This window comes from Capricornis sumatraensis, chromosome 18 (assembly GCF_032405125.1).
Source record: "Capricornis sumatraensis isolate serow.1 chromosome 18, serow.2, whole genome shotgun sequence".
NCBI classification, from domain to species: domain Eukaryota; kingdom Metazoa; phylum Chordata; class Mammalia; order Artiodactyla; family Bovidae; genus Capricornis; species Capricornis sumatraensis.
Window position 1 is genome coordinate 28702703 of NC_091086.1, and position 21754 is coordinate 28724456.

Genomic DNA, 21754 nt, shown 5'->3' on the forward strand with positions numbered 1-21754 from the left:
TTGGAGAATTTTGAGCATTACTTTACTAGCGTGTGAGATGAGTGCAATTGTGCAGTAATTTGGACATTCTTTGGCATTGTCTTTCTTTGGGATTGGAATGAAAACTGACCTTTTCCAGTCCTGTGGCCACTGTTGAGTTTTCCAAATTTGCTGACATTTTGAGTGCAGCACTTTCACAGCATCATCTTTTAGGATTTGAAACAGCTCCACTGGAATTCTATCACCTCCACTAGATTTGTTCATAGTAATGCTTCCTAAGGCCCACTTGACTTCACATTCCAGGATGTCTGGCTCTAGGTGAGTGATCATACCATCGTGGTTATCTGAGTCATGAAGATCTTTTTTGTATGGTTCTTCTGTGTGTTCTTGCCACCTCCTCTTAATATATTCTGCTTCTCTATACCATTTCTATCCTTTATTGTGCCCATCTTTTCATGAAAAGTCCATGGGGTCACAAAGAGTCAGATATGACTGAGCAATTTTCACTTTCACTTTTGGAGAGAAAAGTCGAGAGGGAAAGTCAAAGCTAATGCCAGGTGGACAAGTTGAAGTTAAGAACTGAGGAATTAGAATGTGCAGGTGAGCACTACTCTTTTGAGAAGTTAGGCACAAAAGGGATGATAGCCAAGAGATCAGCAACAGAGACATGTGAGTATGAGGCTAAGGAGAAGGGAAAACCAGTCACCTGAGGTGGCAGGTGGCCAGGGCCCATTCTTGTTTCAAGAAGACCAGAAATGAGCAGTCTACCCCACAGCCTCTGGGCACGCGCCAAACAACCCCCACGGTTGTCCAACCCTGCTCCCTGCTATCGGAGTAGATTAGACTTGAGTGTCTGGAATGCGCCTGGATTTTCTCAGAGAAATGAGCAATAGAAACACAAGACATCGTGATAAGCAACATATGCATATGAAACAAAAGTTGGCCAGAGCAGTTCCAAAGGTAAAGGTTGATCTTTATGGGAAGTGACTCAAATGTCCCCCTGGATCCATTGAAATGGGGCTTTAACAGACTTGAGCACAATAGGCTATCAACATGTGCTTGAGGCACAGGAAACCTAATTACAACCACAACACGGCCATTTGAGTTAGGTGACCCAAGACAGGCTCCACAAACTCTGAGCCTTCGTTTTCTAATCTGAGAAAAAGAATAGTATCTCCCTGACCTAATGAAACACTTTATAAACTACAGAGGTCTCTACAAATGTATATTTTGTAATTCTTTTACTGCATCTTTGAGACCAATAAAATTATGTTCTTAATGGTCCCAGAAATTTGAAGCGTAAGTTTTAAGCTTTGTGTATAATGATGAAGTTGCATCAGAGTGGCACTGAAGGTTACTGAAATATCCAGAGGAAATTATTTACATAGAGGTAACGTAGTGGTCTGCTTTTCTGTCTTTAGCCTGATGACAGTTTTAGATGAAACATTTTTATAAAGCACTTCTCTCAAAGTCTTACTTTCAGTGATATCAGTAGAGGAGAAAATAAAGAAACAAATCTGATTCTTCCTGCTGATCAGGGGATTTTAAAATTTTTGAACTTTTGCTTCAAACTGTTTGGCAAAAGAATTTTTCATTTCATATTTTATGTGGGTAGAGAACTGACTAGCAAGAGACTGATTCAATCAAGCTGCTGTATTTTATGAGTTCATTTGAATTTCCTGACTGAATTATAACTCCTTAATTCAATTTTTTTCCACTTGAATTTTGGTGTTATAAAATACATTTACATAGAAAATATCTGGTCTTTTTAAGGAGGCATTTGGTGGCCAAAAATAGAAAAATTAATTTTTTAAGTGCAAAGAATCAGCCAATTTTCTTTCTACAAACAAAAAAAAAAAAAAATGAGAAAGAGAGAGGGAGAAATCAGGCAAGGTTCAGGTATGACTAAATACCTAGACATGAAGACTGAAATAATTGATTCAAAAAATTTAAACAGGAGAATTGTTGTTAAGTCACTGTCATGTCTGACTCTTTGCCACCCCATGGACTGCAGCACTCCAGGCTTCCCTGTCCTTTACCAGCTCCCAGAGTTTGCTCAAACTCATGTTCATCGAGTCACTGATGCCATCCAACCATCTCATCCTCTGTTACCCCCTTCTCCTGCCCTCAATCTTTCCCAGCATCAGGGTCTTTTCCAATGAATCTGCTCTTCACATCAGGTGGCCAAAGTATTGGAGCTTCAGCTATAAATAGGAAAAGAGTCAAAAATTTAAAAGAAATAATTTTCTTCAAATATAAGTCTCTTATTTAAAATGGAACACCAGTGATATTCTGGATGCATTAAGGATCAAATATTAATATATATTCCAGCACTTTGTCAGTATCAAGAGCGTAGTAGGTTTTCAATGAATACATGTCAAATGAGAACATTTTTTAAGTGGACCTAAATCCCACCATAAGGAACTGAAGTTTTATATATACAGAAGAATTATTCCTAGTGGAACGACATAACTACCACATGGAATGAATTACTGAGATATATTATGGTGTCCAAGCACCTCACTGGGAAGTCAGATAAAAGGCTAGATCCTTAACTCTTTCTTGTGGCTTGCTTACAATTCTGTCTAAAGACAAAACATTTCTAGACAACTTACCAAATCCATTCCTTACTAGGATTCCATAAAATATCCAAAATTGAAGGTGAAATAGATTAAGGAAAGTAATTAGGCCAGAAAGATTTTTTTCCCCATAAATAATGCTTTGGTTTCACTGAGTTAGAATGCTTTGGACACACAGTAGACACAATGCTTTCAAAACGTAAAACTTAAGAACATGACCATGCTTAGTATAAAGCCCGACGTGCTTCACTGGGAAGACAAAGGATGGTAAGCCATCTATACTTGGTCTTCTTTAAGATATCTCTGCGCTAGATCTCAGAAGCATTTATTGAGGGTCTACTGGGTGCTCTTTTCATCCGCAAAATAACCTGGCAGAATTCAGAAATACAGGTAATTTACTCCAAAACATCTAGATATTAATTGGCAGAATCTGAATTGTAACCAAATATGCCTGATTCAAGGTTTGTTACTGTAGCTACTGTCACTGTAGCTATTTCTGTGTGACAAGAAAATCAGAGGATAGTTCACTCCATCACCTCCAGCTCCTTCCACATGAAAGGAGAAAACTGCTTCATGTGACTGCTTGGGTCCACGGTTCATGGAATCAGCCTGTCTGTGAGCTGCACTGCGATCTGAGTGACCAACGTAGCAAAGGTCTGTACGCTACGGGCACAGGGAACTGTGGAGACCTCCTCCCTCCAACAAAGTGTGGTTCCCTACAATAATACAGGCCAAAGAAGAGGCCTTGCCTCATGACCTGGTCATTTTTCTCCCCAGAGAGCTAGTCTACTTCTGGCCGCAAGGGGAGCTTGTGTCTCCACTGAGTCCATCCGTAGAATGACCTTGCATCTGTGTTTGCTGAGTCGGCTTGCATTACTAGCTAATACTCCAACTTTGTCCATATGCCCAGGGGCCTTGGCAATAGGAGGTTTTTACAAGTCTAATAAATAATTATATGCAATATTAACTGCAGGCCATTCCTAGTACATCGGGTCCCATTAAAATAAAAAGTGCTGATTCTTTTCCCAGAGCACCACATCTTGTGCTGTAAAGTATTTCCTTATTAGGCAAAATAGGCAAATGGGTTTGGGTTTTTTTTAAGACCTTATTCCCTAATTCAAATAAAGCATTTCTGTTGTAAAAACTCTTTGAAGATTTCATTACTACTTGTTGGTTATGAGTGCCTCTCCTGTTATAGATTTGAGTTAAGGCTAATGATGCTGAAATACCAAAGGAAAACCTTTTAAGTGGAGTATATCATCTTTCCAATTGCAATTAAAAACTCACATGTGACTATTTGCCTTTGAGAGTTTTCTGTCTGAGTTCACATGATGAAACTCCACATTTTCCCCAAGATCACTTTTGTCTCTGAAGTAATTTTTTTAATTTAAATGTGTTTACCATACTCCTCCTTTGGTCCATTTTCATAATGAGAGAAACTTATTTTTTAAATGTAAAAAACCAAATTATTGCTTTGCATGGTGCTTTCTGGTTGACAGGGCATTTTGTCAAACATTTTGTTGTTGTTCAGTCACTAAGTCGTCTCCAACTTTTTGTGACCTCATGGACTGTAGCATGCAAGACTCCTCTGTCCTCCACTAGCTCCTAGAGTTTGCTCAAATTCATGTCCATTGAGTCAGCAATGCTATCTAACCATCTCATCCTCTGCCACCCTCTTCTCCTTTTGCCTTCAATCTTTCCCAGCATTGGGGTCTATTCCAGTGAGTCAGCTCTTCACATCAGGTGGCCAAAGTATTGGAGCTTTAGCTTCAGCATCACTCCCTCCAATGAATATTCAGGGTTGATTTCCTTTAGGATTGACTGATTGATCTCCCAGCAGTCTAAGGGACTCTCAAGAGTCTTCTCCAACACAAAAGTATCACTTCTTCAGTGCTCAGCCTTCTTTATGGTCCAACTCCCACATCCATACATGACTACTGGAAAAGCAATAGCTTTGACTATACAGACCACTGACATCAAAGTGATGTCTCTGCTTTTTCATATGCTGTGTAGGTTTATCATAGCTTTCCTTCCAAGGAGCAAACGTCTTTTAATTTCATGGCTGCAGTCTCTGCCCAAAATGATTTTGTAGTCCAAGAAAATACAACCTGTTACTGCTTCTACTTTTTCCCCCCTCTATTTGCCATGAAGTGATGGGACCAGATGCCTTGATCTTGATTTATTGAATGTTGAGTTTCAAGCCAGCTCTTTCACTCTCCTCCTTCACTTTCATCAAGATGTTCTTTAGTTCCTCTTCACTTTCTGCCATAAGGGTGGTGTCATCTTCATATCTGAGGTTGTTGATATTTCTCCCAGCAATCCTGATTTCAGCTTGTGATTCATTCAGCCCAGCATTTCATAAGATGTACTCTGCGTAGAAGTTAAATAAGCAGAGTGACAATATACAGCCTTGACATATCCCTTTCCCAATTTTGAACCAGTCCATTGTTCATCTCTAACTGTTGCTTCTTGACTTGTATACAAGTTTCTCAGGAGACAGGTAAGATGGACTGCTACTCTCATCTCTTCAAGAATTTTCCACAGTTGGTTGTGATCCACAGTCAAAGGCTTTAGCATAGTCAATGAAGCAGAAGTACATGTTTTTCTGGAATTCCGTTACTTTCCCCATGATCCAATGAAGGTTGGCAATTTGCTCTCTGGTTCTTCTGCCTTTTCTAAATCCAGCTCGTACATCTGGAATTTCCTAATTCACATACTACTGAAGCCTAGCTTGAAGGATTTTGAGTATGACCTTACGATAATAGCACATGAAATGAGCGCAATTGTATGGTAGTTTGAACAGTTTTTGGCATTGCCCTTCTTTGGGATTGGAATGAAAACTGACCTTTTCCAGTTCTGTGGCCATTGCTGAATTTTCCAAGTTTGCTGACATATTGAGTGCAACACTTTAATAGCATTCATCTCTTACGATTTGAAATAGCTCAGCTGGAATTGTATCACTTCCACTATCTTTGTTCATAGTTATGCTTCCTAAGGCCCACTTGACTTCACACTTTAGGATGCCTGGCTCTCGGTGAGTGAGTGTCCAGGTCATTAAGATCTTTTCTGTATAGTTCTCCTATACACGAACTTCTCGTATATTTTTGCCACCTCTTCTTAATCTCTTCTTTTTCTGTTAGATCCTTACCATTTCTGTCCTTTATTGTGCCCATCCTTGCATGAAATGTTCCCTTGATATCTCTAATTTTCTTGAACAATCTCTAGTCTTATTTTTCCTATTATTATCCTCTGTTTCTTTGCACTGTTCATTTAAGAAGCCTTTCTTGTCTCTCCTTGCTGTTTTCTGGAACTCTGCATTCAGTTGGGCATATCTCTCTTTTTCCCTTGCTTTTTGCTTCTCTTCTTTCCTCAGCTATTTATAAAGCCTCCTCAGACAACCACTCTGCCTTCTTGCATTTCTTTTTCTTTGAGATTGCTTTGGTTACTGCTTCCCATACAATGGTACGGACTTGTATTCATAGTTCCTCAGGCACACTGTCTACTAGATCTAATCCTTTGAATCTATTTATCACCTCCACTGTATAATCATAAGGGATTTGATTTAGGTCATATTTGAATGGCCTAGTGGGTTTGCCCTAGGCCTAAGAGGTTTTCCCTACTTTCTTCCATTTTAGCCTGAATTTTGCAATAAGGAGCTAATGATCTGAGCCCCAGTCAGCTCCAGGTCTTGTTTTTGCTGACTGTATAGAACTTCTTCATCTTTAGCTGCAAAGAACATAATAAATCTGATTTTGGTATTGACCATCTGGTGATGTCCATGTGTAGCGTCGTTTCTTGGGTTGTTGTAAAAGTGTTTTTGTTATAACCAGCATGCTCTCTTAACAAAACTCTGTTAGCCTTTGCCCTGCTTCATTCTGCACTTCAATAATGACAAACATTACATCATTTAATTTTGTTTTATCCTTTCAAAACCTCAGTGAAGTAAATATTACTCCTATGATTTTCCAGATAAGAAAACTGAGGTTCAAAAAACTGTAGTTCTATGCCCAAGGTCACAAACTACTGTAAAGAGTCCAGTCCAGTGATAGAAACTACCAATTGCACCTTAATATCATCTCTTTCTTTATTCTTTGAGTAATAGAACCCTCTAATTCTGGCTGGGCATTATATTACACTATCATATTCTACCCTGAAATACAGATTTCCTTGTAGTTGCATGTATTAGTCACTCAGTCACGTCTGACTCTTTGCAACCCCATAGGCTGTAGCCTGCCAGGCTCCTCTGTCCTTGGAATTCTCCAGACAAGAATACTGGAGTGGGTAGCCATTCCTTTCTCTAGGGGATCTTCTCAACCCAGGGATTGAACCCCAGCCTCCTGTATTACAGGCATATTCCTGTAGCTGGGTATGACCAAACCATGATTTTTTTTCCAATGGTATTTAAGGCATATGCAGCTTCCAGGAAGGACCTGTGAGAGGTACCATGTGGTATTTTGTACTTTTCTCTGTTCTACTAGCTACATTATGGAGATAATGGCAGGAACAGGAGCAGCTATCTTGGACCATGAGGTAACCCTGGGCATGGAGATCCTGCATAGCAGAGTCGCAGACAGAAGAAACCTGGGGCCTACAGACTGTGTGGCATGAAGCAGCCATGCTATCTAGGACAGCCTACAACCCGACATTAACATGGGAAAGAAATAGCAGAGTTCGATGAAAGAGCAAACCTCTGCCTAGTTTAAGCTAGTGTTGCTTTGATTTTACTACTGCTTTAACTGAACCTAAATTTAACTGAGAACTAAGTCCCAACTGATAAGTAGTTTGACTCCTTCTCTACGATATGATGGACCCAAATGACTAGAGAGAGAAATGACCTGATGAGAGCAGGTGGCTTCCTTACAAATAGCCAACTGAGGTAGAAAAACCAGGTGATTTCTGTGGGGCTTTTGACCACCTAATTTGCATTAAAACTCATTTTGCTATCTTGGTCCTCTGGGGTAGAGAAGCAACTATATTCACATCCTCCCTCTAAACTAAATTATGCAGCCTCTTGTCAGCCTTCTCTAAGGAGCAATCCAGTGGAAAGGGAGATCACGGAGCTGAAAGTTACATCCTCTGATGTGATGTTTTAAAAGCTGTACTAACCTCTCAAATATCAGAAGCCTAGATCTGATAGCAAATCATGCATTAAAGACCACATCTGAGACCGAAGACCCAGACAACATGGTCCTTCAACACGCTGGGGCAGCCCTGAGAGGGGCTCCCTTTGTCTTCTATCCTGAGTGCGGGCTGGGGGTTTGCCAGCCACATCCCAGCAGGCACTGATGGAAACCACATGAGCAAGAACACATCACAAGCCTGCGTTGGACAATGTATCCGAAAAAGCCAAACTCTAAAGCACAGTCCATCTGGGACCAGGCTGGGCAGCCTCTATACCCAGGAGCTGGGAGAAATTTAACAAAGGGCTGAGAACTCCAGATGGGAAGCAAGGGAGGGAGCAGGCACTCCACACAAACCCTCTAATTCATGGGATGGAGCAGCCATACAACCAGCCACAGACTCTGCCCACAAAACCAAAGCTTCTGAAGGTGGCTGCTTGGATAGAGCCATAGCCCTGTTCACTACACAGGGTCCCTCATAGCCCAGAAGGGGAGCCAGGGGCTTGGAAGAGGATGAAGGACTTGTGGGCAGTCACATAGGTTGTTACATGCTAATGCTAATGCTTTTGAAGACTGGCCTAAGCTCACTCCTCACTCTCTGCATCCCACACAACTCAAATTTGAGGAAAAGGTGAGTGGGGTATACTTTCCTCTACATGGAACAAATGATCCCCTTCACCTAGCAGGTCTCTCTTCATCCAGTTCCTCTTGTCTGGGAGTTTAGTCATCACCTCTCTCAGGAAGCCTTTCTGATTCCTCAGGATACACCAAATGCTTTCAAAGTACTTTGTGCCTACCACTGTCCTAAATTTTATCATGTTCGTTAAAGTCATATGATTGCTGCTCCAGTATTTTCCCTATTAAAATTTAAGCTCTATGAGGGCAGACTCACATATTCATCTCTGATGCCAACAGTCTTATATGTTTAAGTGTTTTGTTTATATTGTCTAATTTAATCTTCACAGGCACTTTATTGTGCCAATTCTGTAAATGAGGAAATGAAGCATAGAGAGGTTACAGAACTTGACAGGTAAGCTATACAAAGGCCAAAGATGGGATTTAAACCCAGGAAGTATTAAACTCCCAACAGCACTTAATCACTCTGCCTTCACCTGGCAGGTCTGCTGTTTACATCAACATCAGATTAAGAGTTGCATCCCCATTTTTCAAAAGAGAGAAAGGAGAGTTGCTTTGTGATGTCATTTCCAGACCCAGAAAGCAAGGCTGCTGGTAGAGATGCTATATACACCTCACTGAACCCCATACACCTCACTGACCGCCCACCCCCCCACCCCTCCACCATGGATGTTTGCACTCAAGTGACATTCAGATGCCAGTATCTGTATCTCTTGACTCCGGGGATCTCTTTTTCCCAGAAATCCTCACTGCCCACATGCAGCAGACCAGAGGGCCACAGAATTAAGACATTCGACCAATGACTGTCCGGAACTGCTATACAAAGCTCCCAGTTCTCTGCCCCCCAAGATGGGATCATTCCAAGGCGTGTGTTTGCACCATTCCCCAGGATTCTCCAGAGGATGAAGCTTCAGTTGTCCGCTGTAGTAGCAGGCAGAGTAGTAAACCCTATGTTATCACCTGCTTTTCTCTGTATCGTTCCCTGCTTCCCTGCTGGTATCCTCTGTACTTCCCAAACACACAATTTACATTATCATCTCCAAGCCTACCTCTGGGAGAGCCCAGCCACTGTCAGGCACAGCCCCAGAGGGCCCAATTCCCATTGCAGCTTGTCTGTGTGAACAGCGCCCCCTGGAATTCCGCCATGTGTATCCCCCAGCAACTGTGGACGGTGACCAATCAGAGGAGGGTTCTCTCAGCTGACCACCCTATCTTAATTCGTTCTCCTCCAGGAGGAGTAACAGACCCGTGTCATGTGCACAAAATATCAGTGTGAGGCCGGTGCCTGATATGAACTTAGCAACAGGGGCAAGTGCACATGACAAGTCCCCGCCAACAACCTCTGAGTCCTCGGATCAGAAGACGACAGTCACGTAACGTCGGTGGCCAGTATGGGCATCACTCAACAAATGCTCTGTAAACAAAGGAGAGGGAGAAAGCAAAACCCTGAAGCCGCGAAGAAAGGCCACAGACGGTGTCATGGGGGAAAGTGCAGAATGCCTGCAGTGGGACTGTCCCGCCTAAAACAGAAATTCAACAGAAAGCAAATAATAGGTCAGAAACGGCCTGTACATCGAACTTAGATTTCTCCAGAAATTCTCTCTTTTCTCCATGTTTCTGAACAGCAACTATCTCAATGAAAAATCTCAAAGTGTTTTCTAACACTGAGAGAGAGGAGTTCACTTCAAGATAGTAGAAACTATATACATAAAACCATAGTCCCTCTATAGTTTGTACCTTTGTTTTTAAAAATTTCACCATTATCACAGGTGGCTCAGCCGGTAAAGAGTCTGCCTGCAATGCAGGAGACTCAGGTTCAATCCCTGGGTTGGGAAGATCCCTTGGAGAAGGGAATGGCAACCCACTCTAGTATTCTTGCCTGGAAAATTCCATGGACAGAGGAAGCTGGTGGGCTATATAGTTCATGGAGTCACAAAGAGTCAGACTCGACTGAGCAACTAACGCTTTCAGTTTTCATTATCAAAATATTTATTCAAAGAGAAAATAATTTTCATGGTAGGTTTCCCTTTATATTCTCGTTAGCTTATCTAAAAATCAGGGAAGTGGGAACCCGAATCACAGGATTTTATGAGGAGTAACTAAAGAGAATGTAGCCTAGCTGCACAGACCTGGTGGGGAGTGTGGAGAATGGTCTGACCATTGGAACTGCAAGTTTTAGCACTTTGGTCTCAGAAATGCACGTTTCCCTGTTTGTATCACATGACCCACGTAAGTTCAGGAATATTGGCTGGTCACGGAGACGCATGGGCCAGGAGAGCACCACGGAGCACGCTAAGCAGTGTTATAGCTTCATCTGAAAGAAGGCCTTTCTAGACCACAGACCATGGGCCGTTCCCCAGTTGCCAGAAACCAGCTCAACCTAGGAAGGGAGACAGCGGTTCTATAGGTGCCTGTGTTGCATTTTATTTATATTAGTTTGACTTCAGTACACAATGCAACATTAATGTATATATTTTCATCATATTTTCAGGTTAGACATCCTAGAGCAAATTTCATCTGTTGAAGATGTCAAATTTGGTATCTGATATATTGATATAAAGCACATAGAAATTAGGATATCCCTTCTGTAAATTACAAACCTCTAAGGTCCATATCATTCAATCTTATCATAGGCTCGCATTCAAATGAAACCATTCCCATCAATATTCATTTATTATATACCTGTTGGGTGCCTACTACGTGCTAAGCCCCATTCTAAGTGACAGGAGTACAGCAGGAAATAAATAAAATTTCCTTCCCCTACAGAGTTTGCGTTCTTGTGGGAGGGGACTGGATAAATAAATACTATCTATTACATATCAGAGGACAGTAAGTGCTATGGTAAAGCTGGAAAGGGAACAGAAGTGCTGGGTTACAGGTGAGATTCAATTTAAATAGGTCAGGAAAATTCTCACTGATAACATGACAATCAAAAATAATTAAAAGTATAATTTATATCTTAGCCTCTGAAAGAATATCAAAGAAGGACCCAAATGAAAAAGACAACTGATTTCACTGATGTTCTGTTTCTTCATTTCTCTCTTCCTGCACGTGGGGGCACGTACACACACACGCACGCACACACACTTTAGTATCTTCCAAGAATCCCTTTGAACTTCCATAATCTTTCTTTACCAACCCAGCCTGAGTGGGCTTAATTAAATTTAATTAATTGGGCTTAATTAAATTCAATAATTATTTATTGAGCACCTACCATGTGCTAGGAACTATGTTCAGTTCTGGGAAGACATGAACAACTGCTCAGAAGTGCAGGAGAGATGAACATAAAGTGTAGAATTATAAGGGTGGTACTGGAGTATACAAAAGGGGTTCCTAACCCAGATTGAGGGGCATGTCAGATAAGGCTTCCTGGAAGAGGTAACATCCAAGCTGAAGTGTTGAGTCAACTAGGTTAGTCCAGTAACAAAGTGGAGATCAAAGTCCCAGACAGAAGGCAAAGATGAGAAAGGTAATTCTTCTTACAGTGATAACACCCATAACAACATTTATTTAACACAGCTGTGCTAGGCAAGTCAACTCAAAACCACCCCCACCCCCATCCCCTGCCAATGACTCTTTTTTTTTTTTTTTTTTTGGTTTCACTGGGTCTTAGTTGCTACATGCAAAATCTAGTTCCCTGACCAGGGATTGAACCCAGGTCCCCTGCATTGGGATTGAGGTGTTTTAGTCACTGAACCACCAGAAAAGTCCCCAATGACTCATTTTAACAGGAGTCCACTCCAGTATTTTTAATATATTTTATACTCCTCCAGTGGAGGAGTCCACTCCAGTCCTCATTTTAACAGAAGTCCACTCCAGTATTTTTAATATTTTTAATACTCCTCCAGTGGAGGAGTCCATTCCAGTCCTCATTTTAACAGAAGTCCACTCCAGTATTTTTAATATTTTTAATACTCCTCCAGTGGAGGAGTCCACTCCAGTCCTTATTTTAACAGGAGTCCACTCCAGTATTTTTAATATTTTTAATACTCCTCCAGTGGAGGAGTCCACTCCTGTTAAAATGTTTTCCTTTGGATCCTTGTTTAGTGCCTGTGGCTGCTGCTGCTGCTGCTGCAAGTCACTTCAGTTGACCCCATAGATGGCAGCCCACCAGGCTCCCCTGTCCCTGGGATACAGGGTTAATAGAACCATTCTTCTTTCCAAGTGAGAATATGACTTTCAGTTAACTTTCCATGACCTTCAACAACTTTCTGTATTGCCTGGCTGACCTGCTTACAACAGGGCCAAATCTGTTGCCAGGACACACTGATGATGATAAAATGACTTCTAGTTGGTAAGTCTCATCTGGACTGGGTACACTTAGGAATGAACAGGTAATGAGAATTCTTACAAGAGGCACTGGCTTAGAAGGGAGGTTCAAGAAGGAGGGGATATATGTATACATGTAGCTGATTCACTTCATTGTACAACAGGAGCTAACATAACATTGTAAAGCAATTCTACACCAACTGAAAAAAAAAAAAAGAGAAAGAGATACTGGCTTCTGCAGGACAATTCAGTTCGGTTCAGTCGCTCAGTCGTGTCCGACTCTTTGCGACCGCATGAATCGCAGCTCTCCAGGCCTCCCTGTCCATCACCAACTCCCGGAGTTCACTCAAACTCATGTCCATCGAGTCGGTGATGCCATCCAGCCATCTCATCCTCTGTCGTCCCCTTCTCCTCCTGCCCCCAATCCTTCCCAGCATCAGAGTCTTTTCCAATGAGTCAACTCTTCACATGAGGTTGCCAAAGTACTGGAGTTTCAGTCTCAGCATCAGTCCTTTCAATGAACACCCAGGGCTGATCTCCTTTAGGATGGACTGGTTGGATCTCCTTGCAGTCCAAGGGACTTTCAAGAGTCTTCTCAAACACCACAGTTCAAAAGCATCAATTCTTCGGCGCTCAGCTTGCTTCACAGTCCAACTCTCACAACCATACATGACCACTGGAAAAACCATAGCCTTAACTAGATGGACCTTTGTTGGCAAAGTAATATCTCTGCTTTTTAATATGCTATCTAGTTTGGTCATAACTTTCCTTCCAAGAGTAAGCGTCTTTTAATTTCATGGCTGCAATCACCATCTGCAGTGATTTTGGAGCCCAAAAAAATAGTCTGATACTGTGGGACAAAAGGCTTCTAAATCAGGGTTGTTTACCAAGAGAGTGGTTCCTGAATAGCTCTGTGGACACCAGTAAAGACTACTGCAAAAACACCCCTCCACCGGCCCAGGAGCACCTGGCACTCTGAATAGATGACAGTGGGGGGGTGCCAAAGGTGGCCTGTGATCATCAAGTGAGTCTAAATATTTAGCTGAGCCTAAGAAGATGGTAACCATGCACAAATTCTTCATCTAACTCTCAAAATGCTATTTCTTATAACGGCTAGCGTTTAGGAAGGATGAGAAAATAACCATATAGTTTTCTTCCTGTAATTATCCTTTCATCACAGCACCTACACTAAGAATCCCACTAGTCATTATTAATTAAGAATCATTTTTTACTTTGTACTAAGGCCCTTCCCCTCTCTGAAATCTACCCTCCCTCTCTTAGCCCCCCATCCCCACACAAGATATCACTCAGTCATGCTACTTTTCACATCATGTTTCCCTCTGGTGGTGGTTTAGTCCCTAAGTCATGACTGACTCTTGTGACCCCATGGACTGTAGCCTGCCAGGCTCCTCTGTCCATGAGATTTTCCAGGCGAGAATACTGGCGTGGGTTCCCATTTCCTTCTCCAAAGGACCTTCCAGACCCAGGGATCGAAACCAGGTCTCCTGCAATGCAGACAGATTCTTTACCAACTTAGCTCTGAGGGAAGCCCATGTTTCCCTCTGGTCTATTTTAAATTCAACTAAAGTGGGCTTTCTCCTAGCTCGTTTTCCTACAATCATTTTCTCACCCTTTATTTATATATTATCCCTCTGCTCTCTCATCAAAATCTAGGCTCTCTACTGCATTCCTATCTATTTGGATCACCTGTCACTCATTTTTATTCTAATATATCTCAACACTTTCTGGTGTCCTGGGAGCATGCTTTTCTGGATTGCCAAGCATATGCTGTGCTCTGGGAATCCTTCCTTGACCAAAATTCACTTCTTTAGTGAAGGTTTCCTCATTGCTCAAAACTTTCTTGCCTTCAGTTGCTCAGTCATGTTTGACTCTGTGATCCCATAGACTGCAGCACGACAGGATTCCCTGTCCTTCACCATCTCCTGGAGTTTGCTCAAACTCATGTCCACTGAGTTGACGATGCCATCCAATCATCTCATCCTCTGTTGCCTCCTTCTCCTCCTGTCCTCAATCTTTCCCCTCATCAGGGTCTTTTCCAATGAGTTGGCTGTTTGCATCAGATGGCCAAAGTATTGGAGCTTCAGCATCAGTCCTTCCAATGAATATTCACGATTGATTTCCTTTGGGATTGACTGGTTAGATCTCCTTGCTGTCCAAGGGACTTAACTTTCTGGTTGTGTCTATCTGACCCCTCCTCCAAAATAGTGTAAATGTTAGGAAAAAAAGCCTATAAATACACCAGTTACAAAGCTGTCAAATGTCTTGAAATATCTAGAGTGAGAGCTATACACATACTGAAAAACTCACTGAGAAATCTGGGCTAGAAGGAGAATTTTGATTCCCTAAGAAGAATGGGACTGGGCAACTGGGAACCAGTAGTTTTCTTGCTAAGAAAAAAAAAATTCTGTTTTTTATTCCTTTTATTATTTTATTTTTAAATTATGAAAGTATGATAACACATTTATAGGAGACTTGGAAAACACAGAACAAAGTTACATGTAGTTCCACTATAGATTACAATTGTTTTTTAAGTAGATAAATTAAGATTTTTAGTTGGAGTTTCAATATCAAACTCTCAAAAATTAATGGAATGAATAGACAGGAAAGTAGGATATTGTAGACCTGAAAAGCACTGTGAACCAATTCAACATAATTAAGACTTATACAGTTTTCACACAACCTCAGGATACAACTTCTATTCAAGTTACCATAGACCATAAATCAGGAAACACTGGAATATATCCAGGGATGTAAAACAGGTACAAAAATTTTATGGTCTAAAGGTATTGAAATCATACAGAGTCTGTTCTCTTACCACTATGGAATTATGTTAGAAATCAATATCAAAAGATATTTAAAAATAACCCACATATATTCAAGTTCAATGTGACATTTACCAAGAGAGATCTTTGACTTAGCCATTGAAAAACCTCAATAAAGTCAGAAGACTGAAAAAAAACACAGAGGGTGATTGCAGGGAAGAAAGTATTTAAATGATAAATGAATATTAAAATGAAAAATTAATATCCAAGATACTTTTAAAACCCCATGTATTTTGAAATTAAATGTTCACTTTTAAGTTATGGGTGTATCTAAGAAGCCATATAAGCCATAATAACAAGGAAAATAAGAAAATAAAAAATTGTTCTGCTTTTTAAATAAGATCAAAAAAATCCATAGGTAAAACTCTTTAGGTACGATGAGTAGATTAAAATTAAAAATGTATATCAGATATTCTATAGAGTATTATGTTTTTATAAATATGGTGGTGGTGGTTGGCAGTTTGGTCACTAAGCCATGTCTGACGCTTGTGAGACTCCTCTGTCTATGGGATTCTCCAGGCAAGAATGCTGGGATGGGTTGCCATTTCCTTCTCCAGTGGATCATCCAGACCCAGGGATCAAACCCAGGTCTCCTGCATTGCAGGCAGATTCTTTACCGACTGAGCTACAAGGGAAGCCCAAAATATAAATATATTTTATGTTTATTGATTTTCTATATCATTTTATTCTTAAGCTTTAGGAGTTTTAGCTAATAAGTTTTTAAATTCTACATAAAATAGAAGGCTAGGCTTTATCCAATTCTTCCTCTCCCTGCTCTATAGATTCAGATTTGATAGTTTCATTGTGGGGTCAGGAAATCTTATTTTCTAATTAAATACTATGGATAATTCCAGAGCAGGCAGACTTGAAGCCCCTCTTGGGGAAGTACTTCTTAGATGGGTATCAGCAGCAAAATGTTCTGAATTTAAAGGTGCTAGTTATTATAACACTTCCACAGAAAGTCTAATATGTTTGCCCACCCTTCTAAAAGTCCAAAGACAGAGTCCTCATCCCCTAGAAAGGATAAGCACAAACAATATAAATTTTTGTCAAGGGATAAATGGAGCTTATTATCTCTTACCGGTAATTTTCTTTTTTCACGTATAGAATAAACTGATTTCTGCAGCTGTAAAAAAAAAATGTATATATGTATCAATAAAAGTCTAGAATCCCTTTTTATGTAGTATCCTAGTTTCACACGCCTTGAGAGTTGGGTCTTGGAAATTGTGACTCCTCACCACCCTTGCCGACACTAGAGATAATTATAACTACAGGAATTGAAAGGAAAAGTTTAACTACTAAAGCACTGAGGTTGCCATGAGTTCCACAGCTTTGAAGCAGTATCTGTTGTTGGACTTTTGGTTTGCTCTATTTGACATCATTTAGACAAAACTGAAAAAGTTGAAAGTGGAAGAGACAGGAAAACTAACAAAGAGCAGATGAGACTGCTCAAACAAATGAAACATGCTCTAGCTCCATGTTCTTCTGTCTATGGATTAACTTGAGAGATTCACTAGCACTTGTACTTTTGTCTTCTTGACTTGATTTAAAACACATTGTGCTAAGAATCTGTTTACTTGGCCAGAGACAAGATTTCATTAATCACCGAAGAACAATAAAATATTGCTGTTTAATGAGGTTCCAAATACACTATCATCACTGAACTTAGCAACCGCCGAGACTATGTAACCACTTAACATCAGAAAGACATCAAAGAAGCTCCTAAAAAAGAATGAATCCTTCATAAGGTTAAAGTCCCACCTCAGCACTCAAGACCCTCGCTCTTTCCTCTCCAATCATTAGTTTTACTCCAGTTCCTCAAATGCTGCAAGATTTTTCCCATGTCCAGGTCTTTGAATATGGTGCTGTTTCTCCTGGAATGTTCACCTGCTTCTCACTGGAGCCACTTTATCAGATCTCACATCAGTATCACTTCCTCCAAGGGAGGCCCTCCTAAGCCCCTCTCTCAAGCTAGTTTAGGAGACCCCACAGCCTTCTGCAGCCCCCTTCAGGGCACTACTACATTAGTGATTTATCATTAATGTGTCCAGTCCCTGCTAAACCCTATGCTCCATGAAAGGAGGGACTATCTCCATTGCATCCACACCACATCCCTAAGACATAGTGAAATTCCTGGCACACTGTGATGTTCAACAATAAATAGATCAATCAGTGAAACAGATGGACAATGAAGATATAATATGATTAATACCAAATTAACATATGTCAATCCTCCATGGGTTGACAGAGTCAAGAGTTAGCTAACACAAAAGCAGCCAAATCTTCATGGGTCCAAACACAAGGGAGCTCTTAATTCTCTGACACCAAAAACCAATTGGAAAGTTATGCCATTAAAGAACTAAAAGACGATGATTTTTTAAAAAAAGACGAGAAATGATCAGCCATAACTCAATCTAAGGGATGCCCAGGAAGCTATGAGTGAAACACTTGGATCTGTTCTTTATTCACTTCCAAAATGCTGTGTAGGAGGCTTGGCATGCTAAAGCAGATATGATAGATTGAAAAGAAAATGGGCATGAGCCCAGAATTTAAAATAAAGGCAAGTCAAATCTTTAGAAAAGTAGTTTTCAGATGGACAAGAAATATGAGTGTTCAAAAGTGACGCTGGAAATATGATAAAGTCTTACTCAGTTGAGTCGTCAACCATATGCCTTCAATGTGATAAGCATTTTGCAAGCCAGTTAAGTCCTCCAAACCATCTTACACAATAGGGACAATTATATTCTTTCGCAAATGAGGTAAACTAGGTTTTAAATGGTTGAGTAATTTTCTCAAGGTCATATAGTTAATTAATGTGAAACCCTTATTTCAAATCAAATTTTGGAGACCCAAATTCTTTTTTTTTTTTTACTTTTCATTTTATATTGGAGTGTAGCCAGTTAACAATGCTGTGATAGTTTCAACAGCGAAGGGACTCAGCCATAGATATACATGTATCCATTCTCCCCTAAACTCCCGTCCCAACAAGACTGACATGTAACAGTGAGCAAGGTTCCCAGTGCTATACAGTAGGTCCTTGTTGGTTATCCATCTTAAATACAGCAGCGTGTACATGTCCATCCCAAACTCCCTAACTATCCCTTCCCCTCATCCTTCCCTCCCTGGTAATCATAAGTTCGTTTGGAACCCAAATTCTTGACCTTGCTATACTACAAACTACTCAAATCAAAAACTCTGCACTTCATTTCAGCTAAATGCACATCAATAGCTCCCCCTTCCAGTGACATTTCTGATACCCCTACACTGCTCTCCTGAGCATTTCAGTGAAAATATAGAAGTCGTTTAAGTTGTTCTCCCCAGAAAATCCACAGAGAGCCCCATTAAGAAACCCAGGGGAAGGTTCCACTAAAGAGGGAACCAGGACCAGTGTGCGCAACTTCCAATCAATGGCAGTATGGTAGCAAAGTCCCATTTATATATCCATTCTAATTCTACATGCATGTCACTGTGCATGTGTTTGCTTCTGCATGGGTATCTAAGCCTGCCTGCTCAGGGGACTGTGTAGGTGCATTTACACCAACCTGTAGCAGTAGTGATTCATGGAAAGGGGCGTGGGATTAAAGCAGGGACGAAGGGGAAAGATTCATTTCTAGGTAGCACACTTCTATAATACTTCAGCATTTTACAACAAGCCATGAGGTCAAAGAAGTCATTTGGCCCATTTTTTGCTTGAAAAGAGAGCTGTCTCACTGCAGCTCTGAAAGAGAGAAGGGGGTTGTTTTCACTCATTTTCTACCAAGCCCCTGGGGAGTTGGCCTCTCTCCACTCCTCACCCGTACTCCATCATGAGAGCCAAGCTGGACCTGCTCTCAGTCACCACTTGGTGAGACTGTGCTGGAGACAAGGGGCAGTGGATTTGCCCCTGGAATCACTGGGGGCCAGGGAACCCAAGCGCTCATCTACCTCTCCCAGCCACAGTCTCAGGGAGACTGTCTGAAATTGTTCTCCTGTAACTGTTTTCTTCATCTTCCTCCACCATGGATTCATTCAACAAATATTTAGAGAGTACTGGCTCTGTGCGGGGTACCCAGCTAAGCCTGGGGATTGCAGTGCAGGTCCGACAGTCCCTGTGCTCAGGTAGAACAGGCCTTCCCCCCTGCCCTTCTGCACAAGCACTTCTATGTGGCCAGGATCCAGGATCTATTTTCAACACGTTTTCCTCTACTTTCTACCACCACCCACGGCTGCTGGCTCCCTCTGCCTTTCCTGCACACCAACCCCCACTGAATAAAACTATAAAACAGCTCTGCCAGGGAACATGTAGGACATAACCTTACGAATCTTGTTCTTTAAATCACATCAGGATCAAGGATATCGTACTGAGAAACCTTACTGTTTGAAATCAAATCAGGAACCTCCAAGGCCAAAATAAACCCGTTTTAACCTAAGACAGATGGAATGCTGAGTGTGTTAAGGCAACATCGCTCTGGTCTAGGAGTCAGGCAGTATTCTTGTCGCCACTTCTGCTAATTAGAATCATCTGTGCTTTCCTAGCAACATATATAAGCTCTGCTCAACACTATTTGGGGAGCCTGCACTCCTCAAGTCAGGGCTCTCTTGCTTGGCAAGCATAATAAGTTGAGATTTGTTTCTCAAAATCGGAGGCTGTTAACATATCAGCAATGCTTTATCACAGCATTTCCATAGCTTACTGTTCTGCAAGCACAGGGGTTAGTCTTTCAGTGCTGGTGGGCCAATAACAGATAAGCAGATGTGCCACTAAGAGATTTTTCAGATGCGGGATGGTGAACCCAGAAAAAGAAACGTAAAGAGATTGGTAAACAGTCTCAATGTAAACATGATACAATCTGTTTCCAGCAACTCCTACCAATTTCATTGTCAAACCATCTCCTGCTGGTCAGTAGGTTCCTGAAATGATACTCCAGGCTGATTTCCATCACATACAGTCATTAAAATGGATTTATGTCTGTGTTTTAAGATTCCATTCTGTTCACTTTAAAACTTCAGTCTTGTCTTTGAGACAAAACCATGAGAGTTTAGAATGGAGGTGAGGGGAGATACTGTGTGATGTGTTCCCATCCCTCAGCTGGACACAAGATTAGGGCTCTAGGCTTTCTTTCCTACTCCTCTGGTCAAGAAAAACCTGGCATATGAAAAGTCAAAATCAAGATCTTTGCCTTTATCAGAAAAGAAAGTGCTTCTGGAGCATGCATGTGTTATGGAAGGCAGGGAGAAAGGGAAAGGAGAAAGATGTCACATGCATTTCATTTTGCACATATCAACTTTCATACGTGGTTTCAGGAAAAAAACTCATGATTAACATTTCTGGATAAACATAGGGTCACTGACAATCATTTATGATGGCCCTGCACCATTGACGGTACTTACTGAGTGAGGGCCTGTTAGGCCTAGCCCTGAAACAGAAGATTAATTCAGGCATAAAGTCTGCTTTATTCAACAGTAAAAACATGTCCATGTATGCTGAGTGTTCAATTACTCACATCATTGTCTGTTTGTGGCATTCACAGTAAAAGCAAATGATGAGTCCAACCCCACATGTAATTTAAGATTACATTGATTGAGTAAGGCTGAAGGAACTAAAAATAACATGGCATGTGGAACTGGGGAACCTGCAAGCAGGCGACTCAGATTGTTCACTTATAAATAAAGAAACAACCATTAGAAGTGCTATTAGTACCAGTGAAAACAAAACTAACAAATTTGAAAGAGTGCATCCATGAAAAACATTGTTAAAAGAAAAACAGCTAAGAAAATGTGGCCTGCACTTAACAAGCAATCCAAAAGTCCTGCTCAAGAGACATTCAACAACAGAATCTGCTTTATTCCTAAGGCATTATTCAATTCTGAGCCAAAAGTACATTTTGAATGCTTCATTGACAACTGCGAAGAAAATGAATCTGGATTTGCAGAGAAATGAGTAAGGCAGCTAGAATATGAATAGATACAGAAACACACACACACCAGGATGTTGGAGAAGTAGTCTGGGGGACCAGCAACATAGCCAGCCCCAGATTTATATCTTTTGAAGAACTATGGAGGAAAGAGAGCTATGAGCTGAAGTTCTCTGTGGAGGGGCTACATTTGACCCTGAGTCTTGGTTCCTCCCCAGCAAACTGGATCAGTAAAGAGTTGGCTAAAAATGTCAGGCCATGAACGCTTTCTTGCTTTAAGGCTCTTGTTGCCATAGGAACAGTCACCTTCTATTTTCTGAAAGGTGGTTAATAATTAGACTTAAGAGAAGCAAATTCTATCTCAACCCTGAATTCAGCCCACTCCTTTTCTGACTGCCATCCTGGATGTTATTACTGAAAATTCAGAATATCTT

The 21754-nt window shown here is 41.1% G+C and overlaps 1 pseudogene; it reads left to right on the plus strand.

Annotated features, from left to right (window-relative positions):
- The first annotated feature begins 2772 nt into the window (after positions 1-2772).
- Positions 2773-21754, plus strand: part of LOC138094319 (uncharacterized) — an 82793-nt pseudogene continuing 63811 nt past the window's right edge.